Below are 16,474 nucleotides of genomic sequence, written 5' to 3' on the forward strand. Positions count from 1 at the left end.
TTAAGTGTGTATGGGTTGACACATTCTCACTGTGTTTAAGCACTGTTCTAGGATACTGAGTCACATCACTATGAAATGCATTGCTGGCAATGCTATTTGTTAAGAAGCTTCAATATCACCTAAGAGAATTAATGCTGCCAGCAAAGGCCTTTTAAGAATTAATGCATTAAAAATAATTGTCTTCTAGGTGTGCACAAAACTCGCTGGATGCATCCTGCTACTTTTTGTTGTTGTTTTCTCTTTTTTCTTTGTCTTTTTCTTTTCTTTTCTTTTCTTTGAGACAGAGTTTCACTCTTGTCTGCCAGGCTGGAGTGTAGTGGCACAACCTTGGCTCACTGCAACCTTCCCTTCCTGGGTTCAAGTGATTCTCCTGCCTCAGCCTCCTGAGTAGCTGGGATTACAGGCCTGCACCACCACACCCTGCTAATTTTTGTATTTTTAGTAGAGATGGGGTTTTACCATGTTGGCCAGGCTGGTCTCGAACTCCTGACCTCAGGTGATCTGCCCACCTCGGCCTCCCAAACTGCTGGGATTACAGGCATGAGCCACCATGCTCAGCCCATCCTGCTCTTTTGTCCCTGTGGTTAGGCAAGTAGGCCCTTTACCTCTCTTCATTACCAAAACCTTCTTTCTGTCCACATGGAGCCTCCCTTTGCTCCCCTAACACACCAGGCTCTTTGCTGACTGGTGAAACCTTGCTCACCTTTAAAGACCCAGCTCAGGAATCACCTCCTCTCTGAGTTCCTCCTGGGTTCCCTGGGATAGAGAAATTTGCTCCCTCCTTTTTCAGAGATCCTCCAGTATGTCCTCTATAATTCTGCAGCGGCATGCCCCACACTGAGTGGTACTTGGCTGTTTGTATGTCTGGCACTTCTCTTGGACTGTGTGCTCAGCACACTTTGTGCATCTTTTATCAGCAATGCCTACTGAACAGTGCCCAGGATATATTTGACATTTTTTAGAACTTTGATTTAAGAAATCAGAAAAAATGAGAGGCTCCTAAGCAATGTCAAAGCTTGATTCGGGTAGGAAGAGCCAGGAGGTGACTCTGCTAAAAGATAACCAGGGTGAAAAGGGACTTTAAGTTCTTTACACTGAACACTCCCTTTTGCACGGGAGTTGAGAGAGGACTTGAAAGCCAAGCTTGTTTGCCCATGGGTATATGTGATCCAGAGCTGAATCCACAACTCAGAGAATAATGTCTTCTGACTCCTGCAGAGCAGCTTTCCTTCCACAGCAGGACCATTGAGGCATCGTCCTGAAAAACGTGGAGGATGTGAAGCAGTCGCTGCTCAAGGACATGCCAAGAAGTAAAGAGAAATGCAGGTTGGAGGTCATCCCACTTCATGTATCCAGCTCCCTCCATAGCAAGGTCAGACCAAGAACTAAGAATACATGGGCTGGAAAGGAGGGTGTCAGCTCTGGAGCCCCTATAATAATGATGGTAATGGGGCTGATTGCCTTTCCGACTCCCATTTCCCATTCTATGTCTCCCAAGCCCTTCGTTTTACCTCATGTCCATGTTCTCCAGGAGGCCCAAAGGGATGATCCATAGTGATCCAAGTCATCTATGCAGGCTCCGCTTCCCTTGCTGAAGTTTGGAGCCAGCATGGGCATGGGTCTCAGTTGTGATCAATGACACAGGAGCACCCATCTTCTGGTAGAGCGTCCTCACTGTCAAAAAGATACCCATGTAGGGTTGCCAGATTTAGTACATAAAAATACAGGATACTAGGTTACACTGCAATTTCAGATAAATGAAAAATAATTTTTTAGTATAACTATATTCCATGCAATATTTGGATACCCCATGCCACCTTGAGGAGATGTCTTCCTCCCATGTCAGCCACACTCTCCAGGTGTTTGTCTGTGAAATGCTGGGTCCGGGAGCAGAGTCACACACAGCATATTGAAACCTCTCAGGTTAAAGGGCTCAGACACTTTGAATAATGACAGATTCATATTCACGAAATATATCTACTTTAGTTTCCGTTTTGTTTTGAAGAACTGCTTGGTCCTAAAAACTGAAGTTTTTTTTTTTTTTTTTTTTGGTCTGTTTTTGTTTGTTTTTCCTAATACCAGCCTCTTCTTTCCTCAGCCTCCAGTAATGTTGGCCTTGTAAATAGATATCATGTTTTCTATTGTGCCTGGAAGTAGGGCTTTGAGAAAGTCTTCTTGAGCTGGGTAGATACATCCTTAGACATCTAGGATGGTGAGTTAGCTGAATGGTGTTGCATAGTCAAGCCACTGATTCGCTGCCTGCCCTAGAAAATTCACTGCCATTATTTCCTCATCCGAAAAATTATTACCTGCCTCACAATGTTCTTGTGAGAATTTTGAAAAGGTAAAATAATAGAGCGATGAGCAGAGTGATGGGACAGGGAAATTTTTTTTTTTTTTTTTTTGAGATAGAGTCTCACTCTGTGGCCCAGGCTGGAGTGCGGTGGTGCCATCTTGGCTCCCTGCAACCTCCGCCTCACAGGTTCAAGGGATTTGTGCTTCAGCCTCCCAAGTAGCTGGGATTACAGGCGTGAGACACCATGCTGGGCTAATTTTTGTATTTTTTTTTAGTAGAGACGGGGTTTTGTCATGTTGGCCGGACTGGTCTTGAACTCCTGGCCTCAAGTGATCTGTTAGCTTCAGTCTCCTAAAGTGCTGGGATTATAGGCATCAGCCACCACACCCGGCCATGGGACAGGGTAATTGTTTTCTGAGTGATAACTTTCTTCTCACACATTACTTGGGGCCATGGCCTGGCTGTGCGATCCCAGAATCCTCTCTGTGCTCTTGCTATGTTGACCGCTGCAGGTCTCCATCAGGCTAATGGTAAAAATGTTATGAAGGAAGATGAACAGACTTGGAGCCAGGAGGCCTGGATTTCTGCCCAGCCTCCCACTGCTAACTAGATAATGAAGATTGGGGAAACAAATTAAATCCAGGAAACACAGCTATTGAAATGAAGTGAGTGATGATGATGATGATGACGGTAACAAACACTTGTATAATTTTCATCAGTTCACAAGTTTCTCGGGGTAGATCTATATTTGATAATGAGGCATGAATCTGTTGATTTCATTCAATCAAAGCCTATTTGGAGCACCCATGTTGTGCAGAACTCCTTGCTGGGTATAGGGTATGCAGATGTAAATAAGACTTGGTACTTGACCTTACGGAATACCAGGCTAGTAGGGCAGATGGCTGATAAACTTACAATGGCAAGGCCATATATTAAGAATTAACCAGGTGTCATACAGGGAAGTTTGGGGGCACAGGTGAGAATCATGTACTTGAGGCTAGCTGGGGGGAGTTCAAGCAGGGGTTCCCATAGACCTGGCTCCTTCCATGAGAGCCAAGTGTGATAGGAGGGAGGTTAGCAAATTAGAGGAAAAAGAAGTGGACATAGCTGTCTTCAGGATTTTTCTAAGCACTTGAGAATTGTTAATTTTACTCTGGCAGTCAGAGCAGGCTGCTGATTCGCTAGCAAGATTTTGTTAAGTTTAATTGCTCTGGGCCAGGATCTGTTGCTGCATCCTCAGGCTACTCTGACAGATCAAATCCAAAATTGTTAGATTTCAGTGGCTTCCTAATGACGTTTCTGGGAGAATTTTAAAAATATAACGCACTTTGAAAACATGTTTGCATCCCACCTAGAGTCAAAAACGAAGCCTTTAATAATTCAGCATACTTTGATCCCATCTCAAAAGTGAATCAATACACAATAGAGGGGTGTTAGCCACGTGAACCACACTAATCAGATTTGTAATCCAGGAGATATCACATGGCATCATTAAACAAGAAAACAGAGGGCACATTTGTGTAGATCTGTCTCTTTTCCTTGTCTGAAGTTTAGTAAGAAAGGAATGTATCAACTCAGACATCTCCACAACTTAGAGTATGCAAAAAGCCCTACTCAAGAGTTTTCAAGATAGTTGGAAGAAGCTGTCCTACCATGAGAAGTTTCCTGGTTGAGAAAATGGGGGCAGTTTAAAAGCCTATATTCAAGGAAATAAGGGATATATTCCCTTATAAATATTCAAGGAACTATGACAAGGCCAGCTCCCAATGCATGCATTTAAAGAATTAGGTAATTATCTTTCTTTAAGAGTGACTCTTTCACCTTAAAATTAAACATACTTTCTAGAATATTTTAGGTGTTCTTCATTTTTCTTTTTTTAAGAAACAAACCACCCTAAATAGCAGTGGCTTAAGAAAACAACCTTTTATTGCTCTCATAATTCTGTGGGTTGGCTGGTTCTTCTAGTCTGGTATAACTCAGCTGATCTTTCTGAAGCCTCTGCATGCATCTGTCATTAGCTGGTTGGCTGGCTGGTGACTGGCTGACAGAATGGTCTCACTCAAACATCTTGCAGTTGGCAGGATGTCCTTTTGGGTGCCTTGGTTTTCTTCTGCATGGCCTACCATCTTCCAGCAGGCCAGTTTGGACATATTTACATGGAGGTCTCTGTGGGGATAAGTAGATTTGGGTGAGGGTGGAGGTGCTGGTATAAAACAAGGAGTTTGACTTTGGACATCTTAAGATTGGGATACCTGTTAGACCTTGAAGTGAGGATGTAGAAGAGGCAATTAGATATAAGAGTTCAGAGTTCAGGGGAGAAGTCTGGGTTAAAGATACATATTTGGAGGTCATCTGCAAAGATACATTTAAAGTCATGAGACTGGGTGAGCTCAGCATGGGAGTGTGAATAGAAAGGGGGTCTGGGAATGAGTGCTGTGGCTCACTATAGTCTAGATGTTGGGGGAGGTAAGGGCATGATCTAGGAGGGAGATGAAGACAGAGTGACCTCCCAGAAGTTGAATACAGTTGAGTGGAGAAGAAGGAAGTGACCACCTGTGTCATATGCCTGCCCATGTATCAGTATGAGGGTTGGAAGAGTGACCACTGCATTAGCAACACAAAAGTCATTGGAGACTTTGACAAGAAATGGGGATGAAAGACATATTGGAGTAGTTTCTGGAGAGAATAGAAAGAAAAGGGTGAGAGGAAATAGAGACAGCTTTACCCCCAATATTTTACTTAGAAAAATTTCAAACATGCAGAAAGCTTGAAAGAAAGAAGTACACAGTGGATACCCACATACACACTACTTAAATTCTATCATTAACCTTTTAATAGATTTGTTTTCTCACATATCTATCTATCTAATCCTATATCCATACGGTCTCACATATCTATCTATCTAATCCTATATCCATATGGAGACCCATCTTTTCTATATTAGAGGAATAGGCAAGTAGGGCAGAACTGGAGGAAGATAGGGGGTCAGAGAAGGTTCACCCACTCTCTCTCTCTCTCTCTCTGTGTGTGTGTGTGTGTGTGTGATTGTAAATATAGCAGCATGTTTATATGCTGATGGGGATGTCAAATAGCACAGGCACAATGGATAATGCCGGGAGAGTTAATATTTGGAGCAATGTGTATGGATAAGTGAAGGAGTATGGACTTTGGGTGCATCAGGGGAGAAACTGGCCTTGGGTAGGCTCTTCTGTAATAAGGAGAGAAGGAACAGAAAATAAAGACAGTCAGATGCATACGATTGTTCTTTATAAGACCTTTGACACTTTGGGCAGGGGACTAGACCAAACGGCCTGACATCCAGCACCTCTCTGTACCTGTCTTCTGTCTATGGCTCTCCTGTCAACGTGCTTCTGTGAAACTTTGGGGGAGTTGCCTAACCAACTGCTGAGGCCTTATGGGACCTCGGCAGCAAAATGAGTGTAATTATGAATATCATACTTACACTACAGGGAGCTTTGGAAATTATACACTGGGGAGGTAGATTTTGTTGTTATTTTTATTATCCACACTTACTCAGAACAGCTTTGCAGGCTGTTGCAGCTGTGTCTCCTGCACCATGCAACATGTTCTCCCAGTCCAGAAACTCAGATACTGAATAAACAACCCAGGACTTCACAGACTTTGTCTCTCCCTCTTTAAGCTCCTTTCACGTTTAGCTGCTGAATCAATATCACACCGGAGGGCAAGGAGCTTAAAGGACGTGCCAGAGAACTGGAGTCCATTTACGCCTGGGGGTGGCGTCTGCTTCCTGCACCTACGGGCAACGCTATTGGATGACAACTGTCTTTTATTCCTTCTGTTTATCCTCTTTCTGGTCTTGGGACTCTAGAGCACACTGAGACCTGGAATGCGTTGTTGACTTTAGCTCCTGTTTATTCTAACAAATGTGCCATCTTTATGTCAAAGCTCCTTTGTTCTTTCTGCAGCATTCTGCCCCTCCTTCCACTGCCTGGTTTATTTAGGTCTACAGAGAAGATAAGTGGGTGACCTGTCACAAGCAACCATATATCGCAAAGAGCACCTTACTGTAAAAATATGCTAAATATATTTAGTGCCGCTTAATTAGAATTAGCTAATTCATTGAATTCATTTCCCTTTCTTTATGATGAGGTTTTGAATTAAAACCCAAACACTCTATGTTTGTGTTTATTGCAGGGCTTGAATTAGGTTGAAATCTGGATTCTCTCACCTTGAACGAGATGGGGTATGACTCAGCCTCAGTTTTCTCATCTGTAATCTCAAGAAAATAATGTTTTGCTCACAGGGATGCTAGAAGGATTGAGAGAGATGATGTATGTAAAAACCTTTAGCACAGTGCCTAGAAAACAGAAAGGTTCACTTGATATTAGTGTAATGAATCAGTGTTAATGAGGACACCACCAGCAATAACGAAATTAAGTAAACAACCATATTGATATTGAGTGCTTTTTACATTCTAGACTTGGTGTTCTGTGGTCTTCATGGATTAACCATGACAAAGAGGTTGGGAAGATACTTTTCTCACCTTTGAAAGTTAGCTCTTCTCAAAAATTAAAACGTCTAATTAACACTCAGTAAAACTGAGGCCTACAATCTATATTTCATAAAGCCTGCATTTTATTCTATTTCACTTTAAAATTATTGAATGATTCCCAAAACAAAATACATCCAACCAGTTTTGAATTTCAGATAAATAATATATGTATGTCTCATATATTAAGGCATATAATTTTTTAATGTAAGTATGTCTCATATATTAAGACATACTTATACTAAAAATTTGTTTATCTGAAATTAAAATTTAATTGGAAATCCCGCATTTTCATTTGCAAATCTAGTGACCCAAGACCCTAGGAAATGCAATATCTGATGTATGTGTGTGTGTATTTGTGTCCCAAAGGAAACAAAATCTTGAGCATAACGTTCAAGGTAGTTGGTGTGACAACAGGTCAGAATGATCTCCTGAGAGAGAGGATTTCCCAAACTCTGATACGTAATTCAGGGCCCGATAGCATCCACCCATCCCTTCTCTCACTTCTGTATCATCTCCCTCATGGTAGCCTTTTGCTTTCTTCCATATCCTTCAGCCAAGCAATAGTATAGTCTTAGTTGTTACTTCTTCCATTAAATGGTCAGGAACGATATCTGTTTCATTCATTCCTGTATCTCTCTGTCTAGCAGAGGGTCTGGAAGATAGTAGGGGGTCATCAAAATTTGAGCTCCTGTCTATAAAGCCTGTCTCTATAACTCCTTGTGTTGGTATCATATTATAGCCTGCTCTTTATTCATTCCACAAAATTTCATTGACCATGTGCTATTGCCAGACTCTCTGCCAGGCAGAGGGATACAGGAATGAAAAAACAGTACAGTTTCCAACCATGAAATGGAGAATTAATAGCTAAGAATGCAAGATTACTTAGCTGAGGGCTAAGGATGAACACGGGGGGTTTTAGGTTTGTCTTGCTCTGTGCCTGTTTGTACACCTATTAATGAGATGATTGCATCTACCTCAAATGATTATATTAAGGGGAAAATGTATATCCACATCTATGTCTGTGTCTATGTCTAGATCTTTCTATATCTGTAGTGTGTGAATGCATAGGTGTGTGTGGCTTTTGTGCCAGTAAAAGCAAGTGGTAAGCATTAGATTTGCTAAATTAATATCAATTTCTTTCCCTTTCTTTTATATTAGAAAACTACAGCTATCTGTGCTTTGTTTTCAATTTTCCCTGTTTTGTCAGGTGAGGGATAATATGTTGACTAGAAAGGGTAGTGAAGGCCAGAATTATTAGCACATGGGCTTTTAAAATTATTTTTTAGAATAAACTTTGGAGAATACATGCCCTTGGCTGCTGAGGGACTTGATCACAGACTCAGGCAAATATTGCCACCTGCACCTTTTAGAGGGCCTATGAAAATAGGGTGCTAATGATTTGACAAATTCTCTCTACCTTTCCCTTGGAGTCCCCAGAGTTTCAGACGGTTTAGGGGGCAGATGGTGATGAGATCGTACAGATGACTGTTGTCTTTCATGAGACACATGATGTGTGAGTCTGGAGTCAATTAAAACTCTGAAACTAAATGTCAAGATCCAGGGAATTTGTACCAATATTAGACTCCCTGCTCCTTGGGAGGACAGAGTCTGACACTCTGAAGGATGGCTAGGGAGTTAATAATAACATCTTCTAACACATTGCTTTTGTTATTTGGAGCTCATTGCTTTTTTAAGGAGTTCAAAGTCATTTACCAGTTCAGTATGAGACGAGGTATTAAATGCAAACCCTAGGGCGACATAATGGTTTGGTTGAGAACGTAAATACCCCAAGGTCATAGAATTCCAAAAGTGAAGCCATGTGGGTGCTCTCCCTGGCTCATATGTACTGCATGCCCCTGGGAAGTGCTAGTTCAATTATTAAGTGTATGAGTGTGGATGCATTAAACTTGCTATGGGAACATTGTCTTTTTTGTTCTGTTAGAGTGTATTGAAGTCTATAGTCCAACTATCTTCGTGTCTTTACAACCCTTCCAGCATCCTTGTGAGCAAAACATTATTTTCTTGAGATTACAGATGAGAAAACTGAGGCTGAGTCGTACCCCATCTCGCTCAAGGTGAGAGAATCCAGATTTCAACCTAATTCAAGCCCTGCAATAAACACAAACACAGAGTGTTTGGGTTTTTATTTAAAACCTCATCATAAAGAAAGGGAAATGAATTCAAGATTGCCAATTCTAATTAAGCAGCACTAAATATATCTAGCATATTTTTACAGTAAGGTGCTTTTGCGGTGTATGGTTGCTTGACAGGTCACCCACTTATCTTCTCTGTAGACCTAAATAAACCAGGCAGTGGAAGGAGGGGCAGAATGCTGCAGAAAGAGCAAAGGAGCTTTGACATAAAGATGGCACATTTGTTAGAATAAACAGGAGCTAAAGTCAACACTGTACTCTCTCTACAAGTGAATGAAACCTCACCACTGTAGATTTGTCATTCACTTTTCTCACAGGTTTGTGTATGTATGACCAGCTGTACCTTGACTTCAAAGGTCTGAAAGGGAGGAGTCTTTGAATGGTCAGCACAGAAGAACATGGTCAGAAATTCATCCAGATCTACAGTTTCCTGGCCTTCCCTTGCTCCATCTGAGGACTTAAAGCCATGAATTGCCCAGGCCTTTCACAAACTTGCATAGTATAAACTAGATGCATTAAATTAGAGACATTTGTTTCAGACCTACTCATCTCAGGTAATAGCTCAGTTTACTATAACGTTTCCATTTAATGAGAATGCCTTTTAGAGTTCAGTTCAGCAGCCCTTAATAAACACAGCCCGAATAAGTGGAGATCCAAGGTATTAAACTTTGGTTGGTTGAAACAAGAAACACCAGCACATGAATTGGATAGCAGAATGGACCCAGAAATAATTCAAACACATAGTGGAAAGCAAATTCATAGAATGTAATAATCCAATAAGTTACTAGGTTGAAAAATATTCTTTCATGTCATGTAGAAAGTAATAAATAAATAATTAAATCCATGCAAGACACTATATGATAAAATCTTGAGTCATTAAAGAAAATTCTGAAAGCTTCTGGAGCAAGGTATGGTGGAGTAGGTGGACAAATTACTTATAAAGTCGTGTAATCAGGTTGACAGCAGACTTCTCAGCAGCAGTGATGAATACAGCAGATAATGGAGCAATATTTTCAAATGTCAGGGAGATAATTAATGTTGAATCTGGATCGCTATACCCAATAAAATCGTGATTTAAGTATAAGAGTAAAATCAACAGATTTTCTGATATGCAAAGATTTGGAAAATTTGCCATGAGCAGATCTCCTTGAAACTAATTAACAACAAGGGGAAACAATACACCTAAGAGAAAGAAGTCAGATAGAGGAAACAATGGTGAACAAATAAACCAGCAAAAAAAATTCTTAATTTTAAATGTGTTGAGTTTTTAAAAATTAATTTTCTGACTAAAGTATCTCAGCTGATTCCAATATACAATAAGTTGGGGATAGGTAAAGGAGGCAGATGGAATTTACAGCATGCTGAGACTGGTTTCTTTATGTGGAGAATATAGATGCTGATCATCTCTAAAATTATTCAGGATTGCCTACATTTAAGTATTTTTATTAAAAAATGTAGGGTAAAAATTAGAAAAACAGATCAAGACTACAAACCCCCAGACTTAGGCCTAAGGAAGAAAAGCACAGGAACCCCAGGCAATAGAACTTAAGGAAGGAACAAAGGATAAGAAAATGACCAGAAAGAGTGGCAAATAGAGAACGTTGGTTTCAATAAGTCAAAGTACTTATACTGTGAATGAGTTAATTTCACTTAGAAGGCAGTGATTCTCATCTTTAGAGATAAAACCCAATCTTGCTGTAAGGCATTTGCCACAGAAACATAAAACCTAAACAGCAAAAGAAGGTTGATGGTAAAGGGGTGTACATGTTTCCATACGTCAGAGGCTAGAGTACATTTAGGGAGGGGACAGAGTAGGACCAGGTTCAGATTATGCAGGGGTCTTTAGGGAGTGTAAGAAGCCTGGAATTTATCCTGAAGGGAAATGGACAATGTAAAGGGAAAAGGGGGATATAAATGTAAACATTTTTGTGAGGCTGGGTGTTATGGCTCACGCCTGTAATTTCAGCACTAAGGGAGGGGCCAAGGCAGGTGGATCACTTGAAGTCAGGAGTTCAAGACCAGCCTGGCCAACATGGTGGAATCTTGTCTCTACTAAAAATATGAAAACTAGCCAGGTGTGGTGGTGGGCACCTGTAATCCCAGCTACTTGGGAGACTGAGGCAGGAGAATTGCTTGAACCTGGGAGGTGGAGGTTGCAGTGAGCTGAGATCATGCCACTACACTCCAGCCTGGGTGACAGAGTGAGAGTCTGTCTCTAAAAAAAAAAAAAAAAAAAAATGTAGTGACTTAGATTTACTTTGGAGAAAGTTTACTATGACAACTGGGAAAGATTGGGAAGGGCAGGTAAAGCTTATGATGGGAGAATGCTTTGGAAAAACTAGTCAAGGAATTTACGCATAAAGTGTTAAGGAGTTGGACCATGTTGTAGCAGTGAGGGTAGACAAAATGTGGTAGGTACAGTATTATTGATCTTAAGAAGATGTATCCAAGAAAACTGGGGATGATGTGAGGGAGAGCTGTAAAATGGCATGCTGGTTTTTGAAGTAAAGGACTGAATGGCAATCTTTACCAACATAAGAGACATAGGGAGGAAGATATGGGAGGGGAGAGATGATAAGACTGGGCCTTGCTGCATTGTGAAGTTCAGTGATAATTGAATTTTAGGATGTGGAGTTTGGTTGTATACAAGTGGTAAGGGGGTGATTCCTTTCCTCCCCATCATAAAAAGTCATAGCTGAAACTCTGATAACAAAAGGCAAATCAACAAGAGAAAAACATAACATTTGTCACATATACACATGTGCATGGGAGTTATACAAAATGTGAAAACTCCAGAAAAGAACTAAACGGTCGACACTTAAATATGCTATTCATTGGGAACAAGAAAGTAGGGGGCATAGAAGTACGTGATTTTCAGGGGAAGTGAATAAACCCACAGACAGACATTTCATTGTAAATGTTTCCCTTTGGAATTTGAATGATTCCGAGGAGTGCACATTTTCCTGTGAGAAAGTCCACCCAGGTGTGGTTGCAGCTCTCTGTCTTCTTTTCTGTGATAGATATTGAGATTTCTGGGGGAAGATGGAGGCCAGTTGTCTTCCTCTTTGAGGGTCTTGTTTCCAGGTGGATAAGGGAACTTCAGAGAAGAGCCTCATTCTGTGCTTTGTGAGGGACAAAGGATTGAGAGACTGAAGGTGAAGGGCTGAAAGGTGGGGGAGGAAGGTCCGAGAGACCTTGAGGCTACTTCTTCAGTTTAGCATGTCAAAGTACCATATTTTGGCGTATTAGTTTCTCAGCCTCAGCTGCTGAGATACCCCATATTTTAAAGGTACCCCATATTTTGGGGTAGCTTCAACTGCTATACAGTTGAATATGCAAGTCTTGGAGTCCCCATCTCATGGTGGAAGGAGCCATCATGAATTTCTAAACACAGCTTGCACTACACATCTGGACTTGCCCATAGAGATAACATTCTCTAAATTCACTATATGGAGAGTTAGAACTGTCACAGGTGTTGGGTCTTTCCTTTTACATTCAGTAGAGAGAACAGGCTAGTGAAAATAATCACATCTTGCTAAATCCAGTTAGGACCTATGAAAGCTTGACTAAGCAGAGATGAGCGTCTTCCTTCATTCTGCATCTGAATTCTTGTACCCATGTGGTCATGGGAATAGTGTAGATGAGAAGGGGGATGGGATTTTTCTTGATGTCTTCTGGCATCAAATGAAGCACTAGTAGTGAATGTTTATAAAAATTAAGAAAATGGGCCGGGCGCGGTGGCTTAAGCCTGTAATCCCAGCACTTTGGGAGGCCGAGACGGGCGAATCACGAGGTCAGGAGATCGAGACCATCCTGGCTAACATGGTGAAACCCCGTCTCTACTAAAAAATACAAAAAACTAGCCGGGCGAGGTGGCGGGCGCCTGTAGTCCCAGCTACTCGGGAGGCTGAGGCAGGAGAATGGCATAAACCCGGGAGGCGGAGCTTGCAGTGAGCCGAGATCGCGCCACTGCACTCCAGCCTGGGAGACAGAGCGAGACTCCGTCTCAAAAAAAAAAAAAAAATTAAGAAAATGAAGTGTTTATAAAATTACGAAGTTCCTTGTTGCTCTCTGAAGACAAGCAGCCTCTGGCTAAAATGGTTGGTAATTATTCTCATCTTGAGTGACTAGCTGAATATCATAATGATTTGATAGGCCACAAATGACCAAGCTTCTGGAGTTTTCTCCAGCAAAGAACCCCCTGCTACCACTTGCAACAGAAGTGGAGGTGCATCAGAATGTGATCTGCCTGGAAATTTCCAAGACCATCGAATCTCCCAAAGAGTTGGGGAGTTTCTTGTTTCTATTTGCTATGCTGTGGAAGGGTTTCCTAGAATCTTCTTCCTCGTGCTCAAGGCAACTGTGTTTCCAAATTTGTCAAGAAGACATTCAGATGAAATCCAGTGACCCTAATCCCAGTCTCTGGAATTTGCTGTACTTTTCTAAAACTTTAAATTGTTAACGGGAAAGGCTTCCCAGAGAAGGTGATTCATGAGCCACAACTTGAAAGAGGAAGACATTTTCTAAGAGTAGAATGACATTGAGTTATTCTTCCTTCAGGAAGACTTGATCTCACCCTTCCCCGTGCTTTCACCACACCATGCAAACACTTCCATTCTGATTCTGGGATCTGCACTGAATTTATTTGCACAACTGCCTGTATCCTTTACTCCTAGAAAATTGCCTGGTATATAAAAGACCATGGTAGATTCTTACGGCATAAAGGAATGCAAAGACTGCAGTAGAATGGATAGAAACATCAGCTTTTATCCAACATATCTAACGGAGTTGGAATATTACTTTTTCTTATTAAGTTTCTGTTTTAAAACATTATGATATAATTCTGAAAGAATTCAGAACTTAGAATCTCCTGGGTAGAGTTAAACAATCTATTTGAATAATGAGCTAATAAGTATGGATGAAAGAATGGATATTCTCACCTATGTTAATTAACTACAATAGGGAAATTAGGAAGGGAGAAAGAGCTGGTCAGTAGAGCAGTGGCCCCAATTCTGTCTCTATTTTCTTTGAGAAGACAAGGTTTCCCCAGTGGATTCCAGTGTCTGGAGTGCCAAAGGGATGGGTCATCTTGAAAGCCTTTCCTAGAAGATTAGCGCCTCAATGTAAGAGAGTTGGGCACATTCATCTCCTTCAATGTGAACAGCAGTGAGTTTATGTAGCTGATGTCGGGTCCTTTCTCTGGTCTGAATGAGAGGGTTATCTTAGTTTCTGAGAAACTTGTGGGGAGTCCAGGGCTACTTAACCCTGTGTATGTCCCCCAAACCCCTGCCCAAACCGATCCTTTAATCTTCCACTGCAGCAAGAAGTGGAGATGCTCAAAACATGAGCAACTTCAGACCAGGGAGAGCAGCGGATGAGGAGGAAGATGGGGGCTAACATGTTGAGCTTTTATTCTGTACTAGTTACTACTGAGCATTTCATATGCCTAAGACATGACCAACACTGAACCTATAAAGCATCCCATGGAGGGAAGCATGCTTACTGCCCCTTTGACAGGTGAGGAAACACGGGCTTACCAAGCTCCACTAGTACAGGAAAAGTATCCCTTACTGTGGTATGTGAGCCTGGGAGTACCATTTCAAAACTTTATTTAGCAAAGTGTGCAGTTCAGTGGAAGAAGCTTTTCCTAATAGCTTATCAGACCAAGGGGCCTGAGATGAGAACTGGGGAACATGTGGAGGAGCTGAGGTGGGGTAGTAATGGTGGGGGACAGTCAGCATCACAGTGAAGCTGAGAGTAACAGCTCTCTTAGTCAAATGGGCTCCAGACCAATACTGAAACCTGGGGACCGACAGCATAGCTTCCTTGACAATACTCTTAAGAGTGTGTTTCTAGAAAGTTTAAAGGTCCATTAAAAGGAATGAAATGGATGATTTTATTGTGAGGACAAGGAAAGTACACATCAGATGGAGGATGCTGCTTGTTACATTTCAGTGAGGCAATTCTGGGGTAGAATGAGGGCTTTGGAGGCAAAAAGGAAAAGTATGTTGTATAATGGAATAAATATGATCTTTAATCAGGAAGACTCTGAACCCTGTATCCTAACTTAACCTGATACTAGCAGTTTGACCTTGGATGAGTAATTATCTTTGCTGGACATTTCTTGGCTTGCTTTTACAATGGAGACCATGATATTGACCTTACATGGGAGGGAGGATTCTATGGGATAATGTCGGTGAAATGTGCAAAGTGTGTGCCTCCCTTCTTCAATTTCTCTCCTCCTGGAAACATCACCTTGGCTCATAGAGCATGAAAAGAGGTTCATGGTGCATACCCCAGTGGAGCAAAGGCAACTCTTTGCAGGGACCCATGATTGACACCCTAGTTCCTCCCAGGACTGTCTGTGGGGGAAAAAGGGCAGGATGCTGAGATTTGTGCAATATTAAGTTGGTGCACAATGAGCAGAGTTCCCTTTTTTAAGGGTTACTGTGGACTTATTATTCACATGCCCAGGCTGGCATGACCTGGTACACCCAGGCTCTATTTCAATTGGAAAATAAAATACAGGGAAGGATGTGAAACATTTACCTGTTAAACACTTAAGCCCTTTCACTCTGGAAAGGGAGTTAGTTGCACATTGAGACCAGTTCCCAGGAAATAGGAGGGGATATCTGTTGGCCCTTTCCTGGGTCAGAGCCCAGGCTCAATGAGTGCCTCACAGCTGCTGCCACTGGGAGAAGCAATTTGTCAACTTTATACCTTTCTGCTTTATGGTCTGGTGACTTAATAGGATTCGACCTTCCCTGGATTCCATTTCAATTGGGTCAGACACTGCACTTCAAATTAAAACTTGGGCTCTGAGACAGGTGGTGATGAGCTGGTGAGGTGTGTGGCACATGTTCAGATGGGGCTGTAGCTTCAGGTGCCCTCTAAGCCGGCATGACCAACCCTGCATTCATTAACACCACCCAGTCTGCAACCCTGACTTCTCATAATGGCATGACTATCTTGCCTTCCTCCAGGCACTGCCGTGACCCTGAGAGTGCAGAGGGTCTAGCCACCTGTCTACCCATTGAGAGGATGCTTCGATTTTCATGCAACAATGGAGCAAAATTCAAAAATGGGAAGTGACCGTGTCACTGCAGAGGGTTCCTAAGATGACCTGGTTCACTCAGCCAACATGCATTTGGTACCACTGTATGTCAGTCCTCGTGGCAGACACCAAAGGGGATAGAAAGATTTCACCCATGCTGCCGAGAAACATGCAGTCTGAATGACAGAAGGTCAAGGGCATGCATAACTATAATGTAAGGCAGAAAGTGATAAGTCCAAGGTGGGGGGGGTGGGCTGCTATAGAGTCAAGCAGGGAGAGAGAAGACTCAGAGGGGAGCACAGGGTAGGTGGGAATACTGAAAGGCTTGATGAGAGGGCACCCTTTCAAATGAGCCTTTGTAGAAGAGAAGGATTCGGGCAAGCAGGCACTGGATTTGGGGAAGGTCAGCCTGAGAAAGGGAGCGGCATAGGCAAAGG

General features: G+C 42.0%; 1 long non-coding RNA gene across 1 annotated transcript in view; it reads right to left on the reverse strand.

The window, feature by feature from the left end:
- Positions 1–2,600: 2,600 nt before the first annotated feature.
- The window catches only part of LOC110742048, a 51,403-nt gene continuing 37,529 nt past the window's right edge, over positions 2,601–16,474 (reverse strand). Inside the window, exon 3 of the long non-coding RNA XR_002519283.2 lies at positions 2,601–4,462. This is a non-coding gene — a long non-coding RNA (uncharacterized LOC110742048). The remainder of the gene's footprint in view (positions 4,463–16,474) is intronic.

This window comes from Papio anubis, chromosome 18, assembly GCF_008728515.1.
Source record: "Papio anubis isolate 15944 chromosome 18, Panubis1.0, whole genome shotgun sequence".
Taxonomy (NCBI): domain Eukaryota; kingdom Metazoa; phylum Chordata; class Mammalia; order Primates; family Cercopithecidae; genus Papio; species Papio anubis.